Source organism: Chelonoidis abingdonii, chromosome 5, assembly GCF_003597395.2.
Source record: "Chelonoidis abingdonii isolate Lonesome George chromosome 5, CheloAbing_2.0, whole genome shotgun sequence".
In the NCBI taxonomy this organism is placed as follows: domain Eukaryota; kingdom Metazoa; phylum Chordata; order Testudines; family Testudinidae; genus Chelonoidis; species Chelonoidis abingdonii.
Window position 1 is genome coordinate 49,787,524 of NC_133773.1, and position 23,601 is coordinate 49,811,124.

General features: G+C 39.3%; 1 pseudogene; it reads right to left on the reverse strand.

Annotated features, from left to right (window-relative positions):
* Positions 1–1,198: 1,198 nt before the first annotated feature.
* Positions 1,199–23,271, reverse strand: LOC142046867 (uncharacterized; annotated as a pseudogene).
* Positions 23,272–23,601: the final 330 nt, after the last annotated feature.

Consider the following 23,601-nt stretch of genomic DNA (forward strand, 5'->3'; position numbering starts at 1 on the left):
CTTGGCAGTAATGGTGCTAAGGTGAAGCTAGGAAGTAATCATATTTCTACCAGTGTCCTTTTTATTTTTGTGAGTTATAATTACTTATTAAACTGTAGTTTTTCTGTTTTTGAGCACTTTCCCCTTATGTTCTCATTGAACTATGATTTAAAGCTGTGTTTTTAAATTGGGGTCACCGCTTGTGTAGAGAAAGCCCCTGGTGGGCTGGGCCAGTTTATTTACCTGCCCCATCCACAGGTCCAGCTGATTGCGGCTCCCACTGGCTGTGGTTCGCCGCTGCAGGCCAACGGGGGCTGATGGAATTGGCAGCCAATAAGTACCTCAGCCTGCACTGCTTCCAGAGCTCCCATTGGCCCGGAGCAGTGAACCACGGCCAGTGGGAGCCGCAATCGTCCAGACCTGCAGACGAGTCAGGTAAACCAGCCCGGCCTGCCAGTGGCTTTCCCTACACAAGCGGTGACCCCCATTTGAGAAACACTGATTTAAAGACAAATATCTAAAAGGGTAGATTACTAAAGCCTTTTGTGCATACTTGCTCAGTACATCGTAAGCCAACACTCTGATGTATTTTTCTACTGTAAATTGCCTTGCTAAGCATGTTTTTCTTTTTCATTAATTTTTTCTCTGTTACTTTATTTGCTTTCTGGAATGTGGAAACAGCAATAACATCCTGAATTATAAAAGCTTTAAACAGCTTTAAAAACAATACCACTTGAAAAACAGTGTCTACAACTTTCACATAAATACATGGCTTTACAACAGTAAAAACCATTGACAATGTCAGGTTGCCATATGTTCCTATATCTTTTTATCATTTTTTTTTCTTTTCTTTTAACCTTTATTCACACTTTGGGCCTGGCCCAAACCCTGTTGAAGTCAATGTGTGTCTTTGTTTTGATTTCAATTAGCCTTGGTTGAATCAGGCCTGAAAAAGCAAACTGAATTCTATTGTAAGGGACTGACCCTGCTTTCACTGAAGTCAATGGTCAAACTCCCAATAAATTCAAGGCAACTCTATTCTAAAATATTAGGATTCTCTCTGATTCCTTTAAGAAAATCAATTGAAGAAGGAACATTCTTGGATGGGCTTTGCTCATAAAAAAGTACCTCATTAAAGACAAGAGTTCAAAAAAGATGTCCAACGAGACCCAGAAAAATGAAGCATACCATATTCTCCCTAGAGACTGTCAGGTATTGTTTATTGTTCATATGGATTAGTTCCTAGATCATATGTGTTCAAACAAAATATGCCCTTTTTACATGATCTTTTCACAATGTAGTCATAATGTAGTAGTCCGTCCGTTACAAAGATGCTGAGCTCATCTGTAAACGTAGAAACCAGGAAAGAAGAGACTAATTGTGTCGGCTGCTTCATTAAATGCTATGAGACAATAAAAGAGAATTTTTTCTCATCCTGATTGTTTGATTTCTCATCTCATTGTTGCATTTTGTCAGTCACTCCATGGTATACAAAGGAAAATACAGACATCATAATTTACTATGTGAACACATTTTATCAAACAATGAATAATTGCTGGAACCATGAGCATTGGCATTGTTTCTATCCTCTTGCCCATCATTAACACCATGTGCTTCTTCTGGTCATGAAGACATTGCACAATAATTACTTGCTTTTGTTTAGAGAAGTCGTTCAATTTAAAACTGTATCAACTAGAGATTTTTAAAAAGGTAATTTAATTAGATCATTTATAACCTTTTCTATTTTTACTCTTGGAAGCATATGCTTTTCTACCTGTTATTCTCACTTCTTATCAGTTTTGACTGTAGGACAAAACATAGTGACTTTTGTTTCTTTCTTCATTGTGTTCTGTTTGAAACTTTTTTTCTGCATCATTGTGCTTTCTATAGCCTATTGACTTTTATTTTTTTCTTTGAGCTTTCTCTGAATGTCAGGTTCAGTTGTTCAGGGCATAATTCTACTTTCAGAGCTACATGGGAAAACTTAACATTGGTATTCTCCTCTGCCTATATGTATGTACCTCTTGATGTCAACAAGAGAGCAACATATTGAAGTTAAGTACCACTGCTTGAGAGGAGACTGAAGCCCTCCTTTTTATAGTCTACTTTGCTACCTTTGTTTGTGACTTTAGCTATGGGACTCTTGATTGGTTATCATGATCTGTTTCACTCTAGAGTAGATAAATCATAGAATATTACGGTTGCAAGGGACATCAGGAGGTCATCTAGTCCAATCCCCTGCTCAAAGCAGGACCAATCCCCAGACAGATTTTTGCCTCAGATCCCTAAATGGCCCTCTCAAAGATTGAACTCATAACCCTGAGTTTAGCAGGCCAATGCTCAAATCACTGAGCTATCCCTCCCCCCAATGTCAAACTGTAAACAGTATCCTGGGTTTGATAAAATGCATGTTATTTCTTATATCATGTTTTAGCATCTTCTTAAATTACACTTCAGACTCCTATCACATCTTTCAAGCCTCCTGCTTCTCAGAAAGAAGTTTCTTCTGGTTCTATCCTATTACCACACTGTCAGCAGACATAGCTTAAGGAGAAGCTTTTGGATACAGAATGAAGTTTGATATGCTTCTGCTGCTGGTAAAGATGAAGACTTTCATCTCAAGAGAACTGCAGTTGCTTTGGTATGAAGTCATAACACAAATCAAACTGTTGTTTGCTCTTGAAACCAGTTGGAAGTTAAACTTACAAGGACACCTGAAACCTTGAAAGACGATCCTCTTAAAGACACTGAAGCAAGGTCACACACTCTAATATTGCCCTGGAATATTGTAAGCAGAGTTAAGGATTGCTTAATGGCAGGCAAAGTGGGAACTGGGGAAAATTTAAAGAGCTGCCAAAAAACAGAATTAGAGAATACAGTATGAAAAAAATGCAGTTGCAGAGCAGTCCCTATAAATAATTGCCTGCTTTGCAGCCAAAAGTATGGTAGAACTGACACTTGCCACATGAGCAATTCAAAATGAGGAGAAAGGATATGTTTTACTGGGAGTTTACAAAGACAATTAAATAATGAACATGCTCATAACACTTAGAATATGGTCACAACCATCTGAAAGCACCCATACCCACAACTGAATGTAAGCAATCAATTTTGCTACAAGAGCCATGGATAAAGAGACCATACACGAAACCCTGGCTCCATTGAAATCAAAGGCAAAACTCCTATAGATTTCATTGGAACCAGGATTCCACTGATATGTTCTTTTGTACTGGAACACTCGTTTTTTCATATGGTGTTCAGGGAATTCCTTATGGGATACTTGAAATGTCCTACGTTTTCATTTCATCAGTCAAATGTCCTTTTGTTTATAACTACAATATGTTTGTTCAAGATAAATTACCATACTAAGTAGAATTTACTCAGTGTATGCAGAACAAATAGCCCAGTGGAACAAGTGTTCAGTGTCACAAACAGTATATGGACCGAAGAGAAAATTTTCGCATGCATGTGGATATCAAAGCTGTTCTCTTGTTCAAAGTGCAAGTTAGTAACATTTGCCCAGCATTTCATAATAAAATCATTCCGATCTTTAAGTTACCGGAAAAAAATCCTCTGCTCCACAAAATATGCGTATATCACTATTGAGTCCAAAGCTGGCAGTAACAACACCAACATATGTTTAAAACAAGGTGTACTTTGTCTTTTGTGGGAGTATTTCATGATCCTCTGTGACAGAATGTATCCCTGTGCCTACACCCCCATACTATTGTAATAACCTTTGTACAAATTATGCCTTGTGAGATATAATTTGAAAACTCATCTTTTGCTGGTAATTATTGTCCTGATAAAATGCATGTGGCAACATTGTACGTGAAGTTATAAGATTCCAGTTTATGGTGTTATTAATACATGTGGCAAGCTGAGGTTGGAAAACAGGTCTTTCGCAAACAAAGGAATGTGTCAGGTAAGGAAAAAGCAGCAGGGGACATCTTTTCATATAGACTTTGTCTCCTGAATTTCAACTTGAAATATTTTTCAAGAGGGGGACTGACACTATGACAAGGAGGGACAAACATCCCAAGGCACCCTCCGCCACTCCCCCCATCCTGCCCATTGTATTCATGGCACCAGAAGCGACGAAGCATTTTTTGAACTCTGGGTGAAGGGGTCATAACACGGGAGATTTGGTCAATAAGATTGCTGAAAGCATATGGTGAGAAATTTTGCTTGAATCTGATATAGTTTAAGTTAGGCACTAGTAGACTGTTAACAATATTTTCTTGTAACATTTCTGACTTTTATGCCTCAATATCTCTACTCAGTTAAAATCTATCATTTTGTACTTATTACACTTGTTTTATTTTTTTATCTAATCCAATGTGTTTAAATTTAAGTTTCTGGGAAATTCCATTTGGGGTGGCAAGTTGTGTGAATATTATTTGTAATACAGAAACAACAGACTTCATATAAACTTGTATTGCCCAGGAGAAGGCTGGGTGGTACGGAACATTCATTTCTGGTGGAAAATCTAAGATTGGAAGTGTGTTGGGCTCATCCTGCTGTATAACCAAGGCTAGTAAGAGGCAAGGTGTGGCAGCCTGGCTGTAGCACACACAAAAGATGCATGCTAAAGGCTGTTTGTGAGCAGTCCAGGCTGGAGACTACAGCAGCAAAGCATTATAACAGGCACCCCAGGTTAGAGTGCACCCAGCTACTCATTAGTCTGGATTGTACCCGTGTATGTCACACCCTCTGTCTTGTTCCAGCAGTAGATTAATAGATAAGAGTGGGAGACTAAAACATCTTTTTTTTCCCCTTCCCCAGAAAAATAATTCCAAAGAAGGCATCATACAAAAGGACTGGGAAAGTAAGTAAGAAAGAAAGTTTCCATTCACTCTTATCAGTACCATCACATTGTTGTACAGACTGAAATTCCACTTATTCTATAAAAAAAAGTAGGCCTCCTTGACCTACTTGATTTGACAGGTCACACACACATGAGTAAAATTGCAGTGACTACATATAACTGCATCCTTTGGGGCATCAGAAAAAGCTATGTAAACATTTTCAGTTAGCATCTTAAAATTACAGATTAATCTGTGTCTCCTCTCTCTTTTGTCCTACTCCCAACCAGGGTTAACATCTGAAAGGCTTAGGAATCATCAATCAGAGCTGCTCAGCATGTGAGCCTGTTCTTTTTTATATGGCTAATGTGGAGGTTGAGGCATCTCTGTTTGCCATTACGGTGTCAATCTTCTCACTGAATAATGACATGTATACTGTTCATAGTGACATGCACATGCAGAGATGGTGATAATAATCTGTGAAGCATTGCTCAGACATTATCTAGCAGTCAGCAGGATAGACGGCCATAAAGAGCTTGTAACAACTCCACAAGTTTTATAAGACTCGTAAATAGACCCCAAGTAAGACACGCATGATTCTCTAGGCTGTAGGAGGAATAAAAGATTATTCACTTTTTTACTTTCACTCACTTCTTGCTGATCTATCTCAAATTCCCTAGAACAAAGATCTTGGAGAGCAAAGCTGAGTGAAAAACAAATGAATCATTATTTCAAAAGCTGTATGCTGAACTTTAGCACTTCAAAATCTCCTGGTGTAAGTCCTTTTAGCAGAACATTTGGTTTTAATTTAAGTGGCTTCTCTGTGGCAGTAAGTGCCTCCAGCAAGAACTATGCCAAAAGACAATACCACCATAGGCTGTATCACCTTTCCCATAAGCCCCTCCATGCTAAATCATCCAGGTAGTAAAGAAAAGCTGCAGGTGTCCAAGATCTATTATGGAACCCCAGGTCCTGAGCAGATCTCCAAGATTCATGTGCATAATAGGGATTTCTGAAGTTTGGGAGATAGACCTTTTGCTTTTTTCAGAGAATTTGGAGGAAAAACCATGAGAGGAACCTCAGAGTTTTCCTCTCCCTTGCCTTTTAGTGTGAGAGAGTGCAACCTGTGTCTTAGATTTTTTTTTTAATGCAAATGGAAATGACTGTACTTCAGCAGCAAACACCCACATTAGGATTTGCAGTGGAAGGGTTTGGATGCACTTTTGAAAAGGATGAAGATGTGATGCTGAATACACCACCACAGGTGCGCACCAAGGCTTGATCCAAATCCCACTGACATTAATGAAAGGCAACTCACTGGAAAGGTTTCCATTGACTTTACTGGGAGTTGGATATGGTCCCAGGAGCCAACTAAAACCCTGATTGGACAGTTTCATTGACTACAGGGTATACTTTAACCTAAAATATCTTTTTATATCCCTCACACGTGGGCCTTGTGCAAATATTTCCCACATACATTAAGATTTCTTGTAATCTTTGTTTCTTATGTAATAATACCAAAATATTTTCAGATCAAGCTCAAACCATTTTTCTCTCATTGATATTGTTATTCAACTTACTGTTAGTGTACTTTTTGTTAGACACTAGATGCTATTTATCATATTCTTCCTCAAAGAAAATAAAATCCAGTTACATATACAGTTTACATTTTCTCAAAGAAAATAATTCTTATTGGAGAGAAGGCATATATTTGTGCTGCTCTAATAACAGAGGTTGTGCGTGTGCACTGAATATAACTGAGTTTTTTAATAAGGTAGAGCATACCATTCACTTAAATTGAAAGTTTCCTGATTCTCCAGTTCTTAATACCAGCAAATCTACAGCTGACATCAATGGGAGGAACATATGAAGAAGGATTGTATTAGTAAAGATATATAAAATGGAGAAACAATGGCTCAATATACCTTGTCTCAGAATTAACACAAAAGGAGACCTCGACTGGAGAAGGTAGGTTAATATTCAGTAATTGAGCTGAGACAATCTATAACAAATGTCCATATGTGAAAAATAAATAAAATGTTTGGATATCAAAAATAAATGAACAGATAAAAGAATACTCAGTTTCAAAGTATTTTTTTTTGTTTTAGAAAGCAATTTGTTTTTTAGTGATGTGACTTCTATATTTTAAAATACAGTCACAATTTGAAAGTTGTTGAAAGAATTATCTTGTTATATAGGTAATGCCACCGTTCTAAACTCTACATAGAGCTATTTAAGCTTCAAGATGCCATTCTGACTACTTACTTCAAGATGGGAGTAGTGACTGGAAGAAAAAGTACCATGTTTCAGAGATGTAATTATCCTTAGAAAAGTTCAGGGTTTGCTCTAACCTGCACCAACTGTCACTGTTCCCAAAGGATCATCTGCCATCGAAGTTAGCCAAAGCTCCTCATGCTCCAGGCACTCTGCCTTTCCACTCCTGCATTCCCTCAACATGTTCTGTGCACCTGGAGATTTCAGGAAGAGGGTGTAGGAGGCAGCTATATTGTCAGTAAGCAAGCTGGAGACATCCCCATACCAGTGGAATCCCCAGCTAGGGGAAGTCTCTCTCTCCTTTAACTGCTTGAGTGCACAAAGTAAGCAGAGTGAGAGAGAATTTGTGCCCAGTGTTTGTTTCAGTAGTAGATAATATTTAAATTCATTTTAATTTTAATGTATTACATCTATCTTTATTATGTTAATAGATGTGTAATATGTTACAATATAATACACACGCATGAATACTTTGTGCATTACTGATAGCTAGGATTTATTTTTTTCCCTAGTACATACAATGATGAAAAGTTTATTTCCCAGTTTATTCTATAGAAATTGTCCCCAGGGGATTTATTTGAATAGCTTATGTACTCTAGCATACTTATTCTGATGGCTCAAAGTAGGTGCTAACAGACAAGATAAAAATAAGAAAACTTTTCATCAAAGAGCATCCTAATTTTATTAAAAAAAATAACCATTTGAAAGCATTAAGTACTTCCAGTCTCTGAATTCAGTTTTTTTCCCCCTGAAATAAAGGTCATTGCCTTTTGCATTACAGAATATAGAGATGAGCTGAATCACCTTAAACTTTTAAAGTAGCTGTATCTAGTCCTACTCTCCAAGAAAGTATGAAGTATATTGAGATTTTCATTGTATATGATTATAACAACATTAAATGATCAAAGATTTTAACTTTAACATGAGGTCAACATGTAAAGCTGAGGAGGTTTATTGCTTGAAGCATAATGACCTAGATAACTTCCTTCATCGAGACCATTTACAGAGCCCATCATTGAGGACAGGCTTCCATAGACTAAGAGTGGTTATCATCTGTTCAAAAGTAGCCAGGGGACATCTTTACTGTTTGCCTCTGATTCCAAACCTGTTAAAGTCAGTTGAAAGAATCCCATTGTTTTCAGTGGACTTCAGATCAAGGTCTATTTATCCCTCACACTTTTCCATTTACTACATTATCTTGCATGTATCAGGTACTTATCCAATGTCTAATTATTCTTTCTAATGATAATCTTGTGTTGTTACAGGAGACCCTGTTTCAATTACGTTGGACATTATTTCTTAATCTGTATGAATAAAAGGTCTATTTTTTTTCTCATTTTGATTCTTTACACACAGAAAGCTCTTTGTCTGTGTAACCAGCAATTCACCCCCTCCCCCTTTCTGTGCACAAATTTGCAACTTGTAGTCTGCCAGAAAAATAGATTTTACTAGGCATGCCCAGCAGGGCATAGATAAATGGGAAATGACTTGTCGCTTTTTATATCCTGGTCCTGGGCTAGAGAAAAGGGTTGAGAAAAGTGTCTGAATCAGATCTTGCTTACACCAGTCTAAAACAAGAATACCTTCAGTGAAGTCAATGGAGTTGCACTATGTAAAACCAGTGTAAGTGAGATCTGGATCAGACCCGAGTGATTAAATTTTACGATCATGCTTCTGTCCTGCCTCCGGGAGCATCTAGTCTTTGTTACTAAAGTTGAACTGACTGTGAATTATTATTGTTGCTCTGTTGTTGTTTATTATCTGACTTGTGCAAATCAAGTGAGCCCAGTCAGGTGTTGAGTGACAGGGTTGGGTTTCCAGTGAGATTGATGGTTGGATGATCAAGCTGGAGCTTGAGAGTTATAGGTTTAGGATTTAAGAAGTGGGAGGACTACTATCTTATTTACTTAAACTTGATGCAGTGAGATTTAAGTTGTTTTATAAAAAAGTTGCAGCTCCATAGCCACTTAGCATTAGCCTTCTGTGATGTCAGTCATTTGGGTATGCTCTCAGTGGCTGGTCAATAATCAGTGCTAGAAGTTAAAATTCAGAAACATCCTAAGATATCAAACATTCTATTTTATTTAAATGGCAACTAGCTAAAGCTGAATAGTTTGCAGCTGATACAAACTGTGTTTTTAAAAGTATTATCCCATTCTGTCAGCTCCCCTTTTAGTTGTTGATTCCGAGTTTCTTTGTTGCAATATTTATAAGCCTTCTCTCATGTGTCTTTTAAAGAAATGTGAATTAGCCAAATAATGAAGCTAAAATTACAATCTGTTTGATAGCTGTTTGAATAGAAAATCAAAACCGTGCTGTTTTTCAGCAGCACTCTGGAGACTGCCTTCTTTTAGCAAAAGGTACTTGTTTTATTACTTGTAAAGATAAAGGCTAATTAAATGTTACACAGCCTTTCAGTAATTCAAAAGCTCTACTAATCAGGAGTACCATACTGTTAAAAAAGTTATAACACAAACAAGTCTGCAGAATGAACGGAGGCCTTAGAAACAAGAACATATGTTAGCATGCCATCATGTCAATTACAATTCCAGCTCAGTTTAAGGCATTGGGGACAGCACCTGTGCATTGTATGGATTGCTGCCCACCTCAGGAATGATGTGCTGCACAAGGGGAGAGTTAATTGTAGCTGTTTTGAGAAACTCAGTAATTCATACTGCATGTCTCAGATGAGAAACTTGGCATTTGGGAGAGCTATGCAAACTGTTAGATTCGTTTACAAAAAGACTACAGACAACCATTGGCTAAGTTCAGACCTGTGCCCACTAGTAGTTTGCTTAAGTTTCTTCGCCTCAATAGACCACATTTGTTTCTTTCTAAAACCTTTTTTACTCTGTGATATTTATCAGGCTGCTCTTCTTGGTGGATTTCTGTTCCAGTCAGATGTGTTGGGATACTCAATATGGGGCAAGTTATAAGACAGAGTTATATAGGTTGGTACATTTCCTATGTCCATAACTGAGTGAACATACCATTTTTCTGGTTGCTATCCATTTTTTCTTCTTCTTCTTCAGAGAAAGAGTCTTCATTTCAGTTAAACCTGGAAAATCTACATATGAATCAGTACATTTCTGTCTCCTTCAATCCCCTTATAAGTGGACTGGCCTTAGCCTTACTGTGGTCACTCAAGAGTAAAATGTCTCCACTCACACTGCGTAGCCACGTTAGTGCAGCCTGGAGTGAAGCTCTGGATGAAAAGTAGAGGCTGCATAACTACTACTGCCCTGGAAGCAAGTGCACATAAAGGAGACAAGGAATGGACAGAGCCATAGCTCTGAATTGAATTACAGGCATGGAGGAGGGGGAGTAATCTGAAAAGTAGGGTGTGTCATTACCCAAGTTACAATCTCATGAACAGATGTGTCCCCTCAATTCTCCAGCATGGGGTGCCTTTTACACTGCTTTTCTGGGAGAGCAACCACTCCGGGTCTGCTCACACACAGCCTCCAGCATGTAAGCTATTATCGGTTATAGTGTGTGAGTGCTGTAGCCATCCAGTCTTGAATTACACTGCAGAGAAACATCAGCAAATTCCCAGTTCCCAGAAGTGTCTGTCTTTTACTGCCCAGATCTCTCCTGGACAATACAAGCTCATATAAAGTCCATTATTGTATTAATAGACAATGTTATGCAAAAATGGAGTTTCCCAAATACTTCAGTTCAAACACACTGGTTTAAAACAATAAAACAAGTTTATTAAATACAAAAGATAAATTTTAAATGACTACAAGTAATGAGGCATAAAAGTCAGAATTAGTTACAAGCAAATAAAAGTAAAACACACCAATGCCTAACTTAACAAACTACATGAATTCTAAGCAAAATCTCTCTCACTACATTTCAGTAGTTGAATCGCTTTTAGTCAGGGTCCCTCCCCCAGTCCAATGTTGTATCCTTTGTTTTTCAAGTATTGTTGTTGCCGTGGGTAGAGAGAAAGGGACAGATAATTTGGGGTGTCTGCTCTCCTTTCCTATAGTTCTTTCTGTTCTTTGAGAATCATCTCCTTCAACTGAGGTTCAGGAGATGGAACGTATGAATGAACAGGAACTCCCAACTACTTATTTGTCAAGATATAGATTTTCACATGTCCTCTTTTCTGTCAACAAATGGCCACTTAACCACATGATGATCCATTTGATTTAGCTGACAGCTAGATGAGGCTTCAGCTAGACTTTTGTCTCTGGGGAACTGGTTTGTGACTGCTATCCAGACTTGGAACGTGTCTTAATAATATCATAGAGCAGAATATTATGACTTCACATACAATGTTGCCACACATTTTACCAGGACAATAATTATCAGCAAATTATGAGTTTTCAAATGATACCTCACAAAGCATACTTTATACAAGTTTTATCATAGGTCCCATAAAAGTGGTGAACATAGGGATACAGACTGTCACAGAGGGAAGACACTCACTCAACTCCAAGACAGTGAGGAATTGGGGAAGAAGTTATAATGTATGACATAGGGCTGAAACTAAATGCTCAAGTGAGTCTTAGTTTCAAGATTCTTTCTACCAAGCAATGGTATTTCTGAGATCAACAATGTATCTCAGCACTCTCTCATCTTCATTTTATATTTTGGTCACAATAATTATAGCCCACTTTTACAGGGAAAAATGTTTCTCCAAGATGAGAGCTGAGGTTAATCCAACTCTAAGTGCATCATCAAAGCAGTGCAAAGCCAAATTTAGTGTATATGTTCACAGTGATATATAAGCATGGAAAAGCAGGGTCCATTGAATGTTTTCAAATTTCATGTTCTGTTCATGCAGACTGGATCACACACAACAATTGTGAACTCTTTTTTTAATTGGGCTGTGGAGGCATTGCACAGGTTTAATTTTCAGGATAGGAGATGATTATGCTACAAGATTCAGCTAGTTCAATTGATTGGTTTCGTTCTGACTCCTTTTGTCTGTTCAGTTGATTGATATCTTTGGGCTATTGATTTTCCTATTACAAAATATGAGGGGCCCTGTTAAAGTTACTATCCCCAAGATTATTAGCTGGGCAGATACAATCACATTATACATGGTCTATCCCCAGAGCTATTTTACTGGGATATGATCTGTTCTGTGCAGAAATATTTTCACTGAGTGAAGACAAGTTTATTAGAAAAAATATTTCTAGGACTTGGATATTTTCCAAAGTATTGTAATATCAAATGCAAAGAACTACATTAGTGCCTCACTAATAAATTGAAATTAATGCAAAGATTACTTGATGGTCTAATGAAATGAAATCTTGAAGACAATCTCAGCAAGTTTATTGTAACTCAAATCACTTACCTAGCAAAATATTCATGTGGGTTTCATGTTATGCAATGGAAAGCATATAATCAGTAGAAGCAGTATGAGACTGAAGCAAACAGGCAAAAACAATAGGAATCAGAAGTATGCAGAGCTGAGTGGTAAATAAAACATTTAAACCATGCTCTGAAAAATACTGAGAGAGGGAGCTTTCCTGAGAGGCTGAGTCAGAGAGCCCTAAATGGCAGGGGACAATAGAAGAGCGGGAAATGTGAAAATTAGAGTGGAACACAATCCTGCACTCAATCAACACCCTGTGAAATCCCATAAAAAGGACCCTGGGGGCCTCAAAATGGAACTGGAAAACTTGCAGCAATTGCAATCAGTCTATTGAAAAGAGGAAACGTGTATGAGTGATGTTGCAAGGAAGACAGCTTGTTCCAGGCTAGATGAAGAGTATGTTATATTTTGTTTGTTGTTGTTGTTGTTGTTTTTATTTAATTATAACCCTCCTTTCCATGGCATTATTTAGGCAACAGAACTGGACTTCAGTAAGTTGGCTTCAGAAAATACCCTTCTTTGTTCATCAGCCAGGGCTCTGCAGCAGTCTAAAGCAGCACATCACACATAACAGACTCATTTTAAGTTTTCATACCATGAAAGATTTTGGACAGCCAAATATTCTAACTCAGATAGTGATGAGCTGGACTTACACACTGGCAGTTCTTTGCACCTGGCTGTGTCCACACCTGACTGCTGAATCAATCTTCATGTTAAGATAAATCAGATCAGGAAAAAAAACAACAACAACAGAGAAGAATGGAACAAAGATGTGTGGGGTGGTGAACTGGCTGTAGAATGGCCAAAGAAGCATATATTACCTACAAGTAACATTTTGTAAACATATATTTTTAAAAAATTCAGAATGGAAAAAAAGTCCTTTGCAAATGATGTAGTATTGGAATGTGGGGAATAGTGAAAGGATGAGAGCTTGTGACTGCTATGGCCTAAGAATACATTTAATGAAAGAGTAACTAACTTTCCCCTCCCCTACTCAAATCTTTAGTTCTGGAAGCAGGGAGAGGACAGAGGGCATAGTGCTTCAAGATCAAGAAAGAAAAGGAAAAAATGCAGTTTGAAGCATGAAAGCCCCCAGAGGGAGGTAGAGTAAGGTCTAAGAGAGAAGGAATAATACTTAAAAACAAAACAAAACAAAACGGAACAAAAACAACTACTAGGCAAAATAACAATACATTTAAATGAAAACGGAGGCTGTCTTCATGGAGGCAAAATAGCTATCTCAAGATAAAATCCTACAGGAAACATAGCATAGTAGTTTTACCTCAATGTAGTTTTTTGAGGAGAATCCTGGGTAGGAGGTATATGGTTGATTTTTTGAGGTTAAAAACTACCTGTATCTTGTCTCAACTAAGGCATAACATTAAGAGATATCTCGTTAGCTTTCTCTATATGAAAACATAAAAAATTTTTGCAGCAAAGACGTAACCAGAAAGAATTCAGAAAAAAATTGATCATTGCTGATTGAACACAATTGTCAGTGTGGTATTTGCTTTGATAACTACAGCGATCTCTGGGAATGGTTGTACTGAATGATAGATATATACTGTTGTAGAAATTTCCAATATGTGTTGGTGTTTGCCATTTTAGACAGTATGTGCTTTGGAAAACAATTTTAAAATAGAAAAAAAAGGTTACTCTTTAAAAGATTTACATATGAAAGAAATATGCAAAACTCATTAGGTTCTGGATTTTTGGAGCCTGATTTCCATTTGTGCTATGACCTGTTTACATGTCCTGGGTGATGAAAAGAGGCCATGATGTGGGAGTGAATTACATTAAAACCCCCTCTAAGTCCCCTAGAGTGAGATTAAGTGTCCTAAGTGTCAATAAGAATCAGGTCCACAGAGGAGCGGCTGGCTACACAGTACATTTTCTTGCCTTTCCCTTAGACGATGAGTTTCACATGTACCAGAGGGGCAGCAGAAAATTTATAACAGGAGTAAGTATTGTTGAAACACTGGATGTATTGTCTCTTTCTATAGAGCTGAACTGCATCCAAACAGAGGGAGTCAGAGATGGGCCTTGTGTATTGCCAACAGCAGGCACAATTATATGTCCACCTCAAAAAATCTAACTTTGTTTCTGTGGAATTATTTTTAATCAAGATGTGTTTTTTGAATGACATCCTAAACTCCCTCATTCCTAAGAACTCTAAGAAGCAAGAGCCTTGATTGTCATTTACGCTATGGCTTCATTATTTTCTCTCACTTTAAGGCCTTTTTGTACTGTCAGAATCAGATCCTGAATATGTAATAAAGCTATGCTTTCATATATCACTCCCTCACCTATTCTCTACTGGGTAGGAAACACAGTGCATTATATTATGATGGATTTATGACCACATCTTCTCTCTCTCTCTCTCTGTGGTTATATTAACCCTATGTAGACTGATAAAATATACTGCATTCATGTGACTGGCAGTCCCTGAAGAGACTACCATTGTTAGGCTTAGTGTGCTTCTTACCTAGGCAGATTGTTTTACATTTAATTAGTATCTGTCTCTCCCTTTTTGGAGTGGATGAGTACTAGTGTCTTATCTACTTATTTTGCAACTCTTTTGCAGAAAGCTATTGACTATAGTCAGTATTTGACCTCTTCTGTTGTTTTATTAATATAATATAGTACATTATGTATTCTTTATTGCTTTCATGGATAACACTAGCAGATACATTATAATACTATGTAAGAGCTAGGTATTAATTATTATTGCCCCAATCATGTAAACAGCTCTTCTTGGAGCCCTATTGCTGACAGAGGGCCGGAGAGATCTTGTGCCAGTGCAGAGTAATTTGACTGTCACACATTCTCTGAGATCTGCACACATTCTCTTTGATCCTCTGAGTTCTGTGTTCTGAGTCGGCACCCCTTGTTTCTTTCAAGCATAAGCAAACACTTTCTTCCAATGTGGAAATATGAAGGACAAACTTCTTGTTCCATACATAAAAAATAATCTTCTTAAGGAATGATATGGCCCCAAGTAAAAATATTTTTATATTATTAATATAAATACTTTCCCCATGTTTTCTCCACTGTGAAAATTTCTCTTTACCAGAAACCCTCAATATCTCATGGTCTATCACTATCACTCCCAAGTGAGTTACTCAATTCATCACAGCTTTTAACATTGTCTTACTTATACAAAAGAGGTGTCAGATGTATTGTCTTTTCTGTGTTATGTTATTTAGCTTTATGGAGAAGATGAAAAGTGCAATCAGTGTGAACAGCAAAATGATCATGTTTGGTGCTCTAAAATAGATAGGAGTTTTGGGGAAAAAATAAAACATAAAAGTTTTTAATAAATGACAAGATCTATTCAGAAGTTTTATATTGCTAGCAATTCAAAATTAATCTAAGATATTGGGCTTGTTTCTGCGGAAACTTTTGTCTATAAAGGTATCCACTGGTGGCATCAAATTTTTCATCATCGAATGTTTGCATTTTTCTGTATATTTGTAGTACTATTTATCAGGCCTCTATGCAGAGGAAACTGATGATCATGGTGCAGTTTAATATATGGCTGAAGTCCCACCATCCCACTCTGCTTTAAAGCTTGAATAGTCCAAAGTACAGGCCTGCCTCACTGTTACGTTACTACAGTTGCATTCACTATAATTCCAACTATTTTACTGGAGTTATGCTGGGATAAAACTGGTTTGCAAAGTGATGCAGGATATAGTTTTGGAATTAAGCAACTAATTATAATGGTCAAAGCATTTCATTGCATTCAGTGCCTTTAATTAATTTCATAAATGTATTTGTGTGAGTAAAGGGTTGCCTAGTTATTTTTTAGTTAGTCCATACATTGTGCCAGTGGTTACTTCTTCACACATGGTTAATACTCATCATATACTTGGTTCTAAACAGCCTGCATTAGATTAGAAGGCCCATGGCTTCTTTTGAAGTCACTGAAAGTTTTGCCATTATTTCAGTGGTACTAAAACAGTGACAAGAGGAGACTTGTAACAAAAATGTCATTGTACTGGTTTCTGATCAGTTTAAGGAAGACAGAGGATGTAAGATAAGAGGATGTATTTTAGTGAATAAACATTTCCTTGATTTCATTAGAGAATAAGTTCACTAAAGGAATAGGTTCTTATTATTGCTGAAGAAATAAAACAAAGGGTTAATGAAACAGGCAGATAAAATTATGCATTGGTTTTGCTGGTCAAAATCTCACACCAAAAGGCTCCTTGCAAAAACTCCACTGGATACCAGAACTATGAGTCGCTGTCACTTCCTAGTCCACTGATATTCTCAGGAGAGCTAATCATTATGTAATTATTTTCTCGAGACAGACAGTATCAACAGCTAGTTTTGCATGAATTTTATGACATGCTAATTTCCCATCTGTCCTGTGTAATATAGACTGTGTACTTTAGTTCATTCACCATATCTTAATAAGCAAGATTCAGGAACAGAATGTCTGTTCATGCCTTCAAAAGGCTAGGTGCCTATCAAGTTATTCATGTAGTCCCTAAGGACTAAATTTTCCATCTCAAACATGCCTTCAGCCTCAGTTATCAATGGCTTCTGGTTAACAGAACAACTTTTTTGTGGCATGAATACTCTCTTAGGCTCAGAGACTTATGGAATTTGTAATACTTACCCACAGTAACTTCAGCAGATGCAAACAGATGGCTGACATTTCTGCCATTATGCAGGCCACAAAATGTGGGAAACCGTTGTCCTAGCATGTGTAACTAGAATCAGTCAGGAAGGATTCAAGATCTAGCATGAACTTTAATTTTTTTGTAAATTTTATAGCTTTTTTTTCTGATCCATTCTTTCTCAGATGGCACAGGGACTGTTTGTAAGGCATGTGTAGCAAGGATAAAAGGGGAGACACATTCATATTCAGATTTCTCTAAACGTTAATCTAGCCCATTAGCTCTCTTGATGTGCCCACCTCTTAGTTGTATCTCTGAATTCTTCAGATCCACTGTAAAGGATAAGTAGGTCACTATGAATGGGGAATAAACAAAGGAGAACAGAGAAGTCTCAGAAAATGAAAATTAGGAATAGAGAGTATAAGAAAGGTAATAAGATAAAGGTGCCAAACTCCCTTCACCCCTAAGTTTGCTGTGCAAAATACAAAACACACACACACACACACCAATAGGCATCAATATGGTAACAGAAATTCAATGTACCATTTGCTTCAGTGTTATGCCTTGATATGTGTATAGCCTTATGAGTCAGCAACAACTCCTGTGTTAAAAAGTGTTAAAAAGTTGCATAAAATGGCAAAAGGAGTTAAGCAATATTAGTGTATAAGGTGAGATTAGTGGTGCTACTTAAATAGAGTGAGCTGATATGACAATGATTAAAACATGAGCTTGCAAGTTGCAATGAGGTTGCATTGCTTTTTCTGTTTTTAATTTATTAAAATGCTCAGAATAAAGATAATTTTCTTAATAGTTATTGTTTCATCACCTTTAATAGGACCTGTAAGTGATGTGATAAATGGTTTGAAAAGTTATCTAATTTCACTGTACTTTCTGCAAATTCCTCTTTGTCCTTTGAAGTACTGATATTTAATAGAAAGTAGTATACTAATAGAAACAAATAATTCAAAATCCCAAAGGAGAAAATTCTCACATCTTCTGGGGTTTTAAAATAAAAAGGACATCTGAGACATCCACACATCAGGTATGCCAAGACTACACAAAATTCTTGGAAGTTTCAAATGACCTTGGCTACCTTGGCCTCCCCTTTCCTGTGGAAGCCCAGACTTTTCCTTTCCTGAGATTTTATTTCCCCTACCAGCTGGCCTCAAAAGACAATTGGTGAGAGGAGAGGTGTAGCTGGCTCATTTCTGAGACTCCCAGAGGGGTGAATGGTCAGACAGCTAAGCCCAAAAAACTGGGAGGAAATGAAGGTGCTGCAGAAACCTAAAGTTACTGCAGTGTGTGGAGACAGGAGGAGTTGGTTTGGTGGATGAATCCCAACTGTTCATAAACATTAGTTTGATTTAAAGACTTGAAACTTTGACAAGGTTAATCAAAACCTTCCCTAAGTTTTGCAAACCTTTCTTAGTAACTCTTGTCCTAGTTTCAAGAAAGCCTGGGTCAAATTATGATTCTGTACAAAATTTGAAAAATTTATGATCCCTGATAATTTCACTGTAAAGCCAGCTGAAACTTAGCAACTACAGCTGAGTCTGTGTTATTGAATTGAGTCAAAACAACATTCAAAATGAAACTCAATATGTGTTGGATATGTGTAAGTCATGCTGATCAAAACCAAAGGAAATATTTGCAGGCACCCTAAGAAATTAAAGCAAAGTTTCATATAGCTCCAGTGATGTTACCTCCAAAATGTTAGCAATTTTTCCTGTTAATATTAACCTCATTATTTAATCATTAAGTTAGACTTGTCAGGGTGAAATACTAGTGAAAAGCACACACTGAAAAGGTAAAACGAATGACAAGAAATGTATGCAACAGCCTACAGTGTGCCTGTCATGAACACTTTTAAATGTTTATTTTCATTTTTCTTCTCTGATTACAGCACCAGTAATGTAAAAGAGTAAAAAGGAAAACAGTGGTGTTCTTGTTACCACATGGGCAGTTCTTAAAATATAATCAGGAAGACATTAGGTTGATGGATATGGCATGATATACATGACAATTGTGAGATGAGAGAGACACACACAGAAGAGACTCAGGGTATGTCTACACTACGAAATTAGGTTGAATTTATAGATGTCGGTTTTTCAAAAATTGTTTTTATATAGTCGATTGTGTGTGTTTCCACAAAAAATGCTCTAAGTGCATTAAGTCAGTGGACTGTACCGAGGCTACACGTTGTCAGCCCCCCACCCGCTTCCTTCCTCCATGAAAGCAACGGCAGACAATCATTTTTCACCTTTTTTTCTGGATTACCTCTGCAGATGCCATACCATGGCAAGCATGGAGCCTGCACAGCTGACCATCACCATAAGTCTCCTGGGTGATGGCAGACGTGGGACTGAATTGCTGCACAGCAGCAGCTCATTGCCTTTTGGCAGCAGATGGTGCGTTACGACTGGTAGCTGTCATTGTCATATTCCTGGGTGCTCTTTTAGCCGACCTCAGTGAGGTCAGGCATGGGTGTCTGGGCAGACGTGGGAGAAATTCAGCAAGGTCATTCTCATCTTCTGGCAAGCACCCAGGAGATGACGATGGCTAGCAGTCATAATGCAGCATCTTCTGCCGAGCACCCAGGAGATGACAATGGCTAGCAATCAAACTGCACCATCTGCTGCCAGCCTAATGACGTAAAAGATAGATGGAGTGGATCAAAACCAGAAATAGACCCAATTTGTTTTCTATTCCTGTGCTTCCTCCCTCCCTCATTCCCTCCGTGAAATCAACAGCCTGCTAAACCCAGGGTTTTGAGTTCAATCTTTGAGGGGGCCATTTTGTGTGACCATTGTTTGTGTTTCTCCTTGATGCAATGCCACCCCCTTTGTGGACTTTAATTCCTTGTAAGCCTTGTTATCAGTCGCCCCTCTCTCCGTCAGAGCAGACAATTGTTCTGAGCCTTTTTTCAGCCCAGACACCATAGCACTGGGATCATGGAGCTCGTTCATATCACCGCAGCAATTATGAGCACTGTAAACAGCATGCACATTATCCTGGAGTATATGCAGAACAAGAACCTGCCAAAGCAAAACCAGGCGAGGAGGCGATGGCAGAGCGTTGACGAGAGTGAGGAGGACATAGTCATGGCCATAGATTTCTCACAAAGTACGGGCCCCGGCAATGTGCACATCATGGTGTTAACAGGGCAAGTTCATGCTGTGGAATGTCGATTCTGGGCCAGGGAAACAAGCACAAACTGGTGGGACAGCATAGTCTTGTAGGTCTGGGACGATTCCCAGTGGCTGTGAAACTTTCGCATGCATAAGGGCATTTTCATGGAACTTTGTGACTTGTTTTCCCCTGCCCTGAAGTGCCAGAATACCAAGATGAGCGCAAATCTCACAGCTGAGAAGCGAATGGCGACAGCCCTGTGGACGCTTGCAACACCGGACAGCTACCGGTCAGTCGGGCATCAATCTGGAGTGGGCAAATCTACTGTAGGGGCTGCTGTGATCCAAGTAGCCAACGCAAACAAAGAGCTGCTAATATCAAGGGGAGTGACTCTGGGAAATGTGCAGGTCATAGTGGATGGCTTTGCTGAAATGGGATTCCCTAACTGTTGTAGGGTGATAGATGGAACCCATATCCCTATCTTGGCACCAGAGCACCAAGGCAGTGAGTACATAAACTGAAAGGGGTACTATTCAATGCTGCTGCAACACTGGTGAATCACAAGGGACATTTCACCAATGTCAACATGGGATGACCGGGAAAGGTACATGATGCTCGTGTCTTCAGGAGCTCTGGTCTGTTTCAAAAGCTGTAGGAAGGGACTTTCTTCTCAGACCAGAAAATAACCGTTGGGGATGTTGCAATGCCTATAGTTATACTTGGGGACCCAGCCTACCCCTTAATGCCATGGCTCATGAAGCCATACACAGGCAGCCTGAACAGTAGTCAGGAGTTGTTCAACTATAGGCTGAGCAAGTGCAGAATGGTGGTAGAATGTGCATTTGAACGTTTAAAAGCTTGCTGACGCAGTTTACTGCCTCGGATAGACCTCAGTGAAACCAATATTCCAATTGCTATTGCTGCTTGTTGTGCTCTCCACAATATCTGTGAGAGTAATGGGGAGACATTTATGGCAGGGTGGGAGGTTGAGGCAAATTGCCTGGATCCTAATTATGCGCATCCAGACACCAGGGAGGTTAGAAGAGTACAGGAGGGTGCAGTGTGCACCAGAGAAGCTTTGAAAACCAGTTTCATGACTGGCCAGACTACAGTGTTAAAGTTCTGTTTGTTTTCCCTTGATGAACCCTCCTCCCCCTTGGTTCACTCTTCTTCCCTGTAAGCTAGCCACCCTCCCCTCCCCACTTCGATCACCTCTTGCAGAGGCAATAAAGTCATTGTTGCTTCACTTTCATGCATTCTTTATTAATTCATCACACAAATAGGGGGATAACTGCCAAGGTACCCCGGGGGGGGGAGGAAGGAAGCACCGGGTGGGGTGAGGTGAGGGAGGAGGGAAGGTAAAGGCCACACTGAACTTTAAAACTTTAAAACTTTAAAACTTAAATACTTATTGAAGGCCAGCATTCTGTTGCTTGGGCAATCCTCTGGGGTGGAGCGGCTGGGTGGCCAGAGGCCGTCCCACCACATTCTTGGGCATCTGGGTGAGGAGGCAATGGAATTTGGGGAGGAGGGTGGTTGGTTACACAGGAACTGTAGCAGCGGTCTGTGCTCCTGCTGCCTTTCCTGCAGCTCAACCACATGCTGGGGCATATGAGTTTGATCCTCCAGCAGCCTGAGCATCAACTCTTGCCTCCTATCAGCAAGCTGATGCCACCTATCATCTTCAGTCCGCCACTTACTCTTTTCAGCCCGTCACCTCTCCTTGCATTCATATTGTGCTTTCCTGCACTCTAACATTGTCTGCCTCCACACATTCTGCTGTGCTTTGTCAGTGTGGGAGGACAGGAGGAACTCAGAGAACATTTCATCCCGAGTGTTTTTTTTCGCCTTCTAATCTTCACCTGCCTCTTTGAAGGAGAAACATTTGTAGCTGGTGGAGGAAAAGGGAGAGTGGTAGTTAAAAAGACACATTTTATAGAACGAGTACACTCTTTCACATTAAACCTTCCTGTTCACATTACACAGCACACCTGCTTTCATTACAAGGTTGCATTTTGCCTCTTGTACTGAGGGCCTGCTGGTTTGGTGTGAGATATTACTCACACTTCACCCCTCCCCCCACCGTGTGGCTGACAGCGGAGAACATTTGTGTTTAGCCACAGCCAAACAACTGAGCAGGAATGGGCACCTCTGAATGTCTCCTTAATAAAACCCTCCTATTTCAATCAGGTGACCATGGACGATATCATTCTCCTGTGGATAACACCGCGAGATAAAGAACGGATGTTATTTGAATGCCAGCAAACACTGGGACCATACGCTGCCATGCTTTGTTATGCAATGATTCCCAACTCCGTTCTATTGGCTTGGCATAGTAAAGCGTCCTACCATGGCAAACAGAAGAAGGCCACCCTCCACAGAAACCTTTTGCAAAGGCTTTGGGAGTACATCCGGGACAGCTTTATGGAGATATCCCTGGAGGATTTCCGCTCCATCCCCATACACGTTAACAGATTTTTCCAGTAGCTGTACTGGTCACGAATGCCAGGGCAAATGAATCATTGAACATGCTTTCTTTTAAACCATGTGTAATATTTACAAAGGTACACTCACCAGAAGTCCCTTTTCCACCTTCAGGGTCCCGGATCACGCCTTGGGTGGGTCTGAGGGTTACTGGCTCCAGGTCCAGGGTGAAAAACATATCTTGGCTGTAGGGGAAACCAGTTTCTCCACTTTCTTGCTGTGAGCTATCTTCAGTCTCTTCGTCATCATCTTCCTCATCCCCAAAACCCGCCTCTGTGTTGCGTGATTCTCCACTGACGGAGTCAAAGCACAGCGTTGGGGTACTGGTGGCTGCACCCGCTAGCATGGCATGCAGCTCATCATAGAAGCGACATGTTCCGGGCTCTGATCCAGAGCAGCCATTTGCCTCTCTGGTATTTTGGTAGGCTTGCCTTAGCTCCTTAATTTTCACTCAGCAATGCTGTGCGTCCCTGTTATGATCTCTGTCCTTCAAGTCCTTGGAGATTTTTTCTAATGTTCTGGAGTTTCGTTTACTGGAACAGAGTTCAGCTAGCACGGATTCATCTCCCCATACAGTGATCAGATCCTGTACCTCCTGTTCCATCCATGATGGAACTCTTTTGCGATCCTGGGACTCCATTATGGTCACCTCTGCTGATGAGACCTGCACTCATCTGCACCTTGCCACCCGGACCAAACAGGAAATGAGATTCAAAAGTTCGTGGGCCTTTTTCTGTCTACCTGGCCAGTGCATTTGAGTTAAAAGCACTCTCCAGAGCGGTCACAATGGAGCACTCTGAGATAGCTCCTGGAGGCCAATACTGTCGAATTGCATCCACACTACTCCAAATTTGAACCGGCAAGGCCGATTTCAGCGCTAATCCCCTCATTGGAGGTGGAATAAAGAAATCAATTTAAAGAGCCCTTTAGGTTAACAAAAAGGGCTTTGTTGTGTGGATGGATCCAGGCT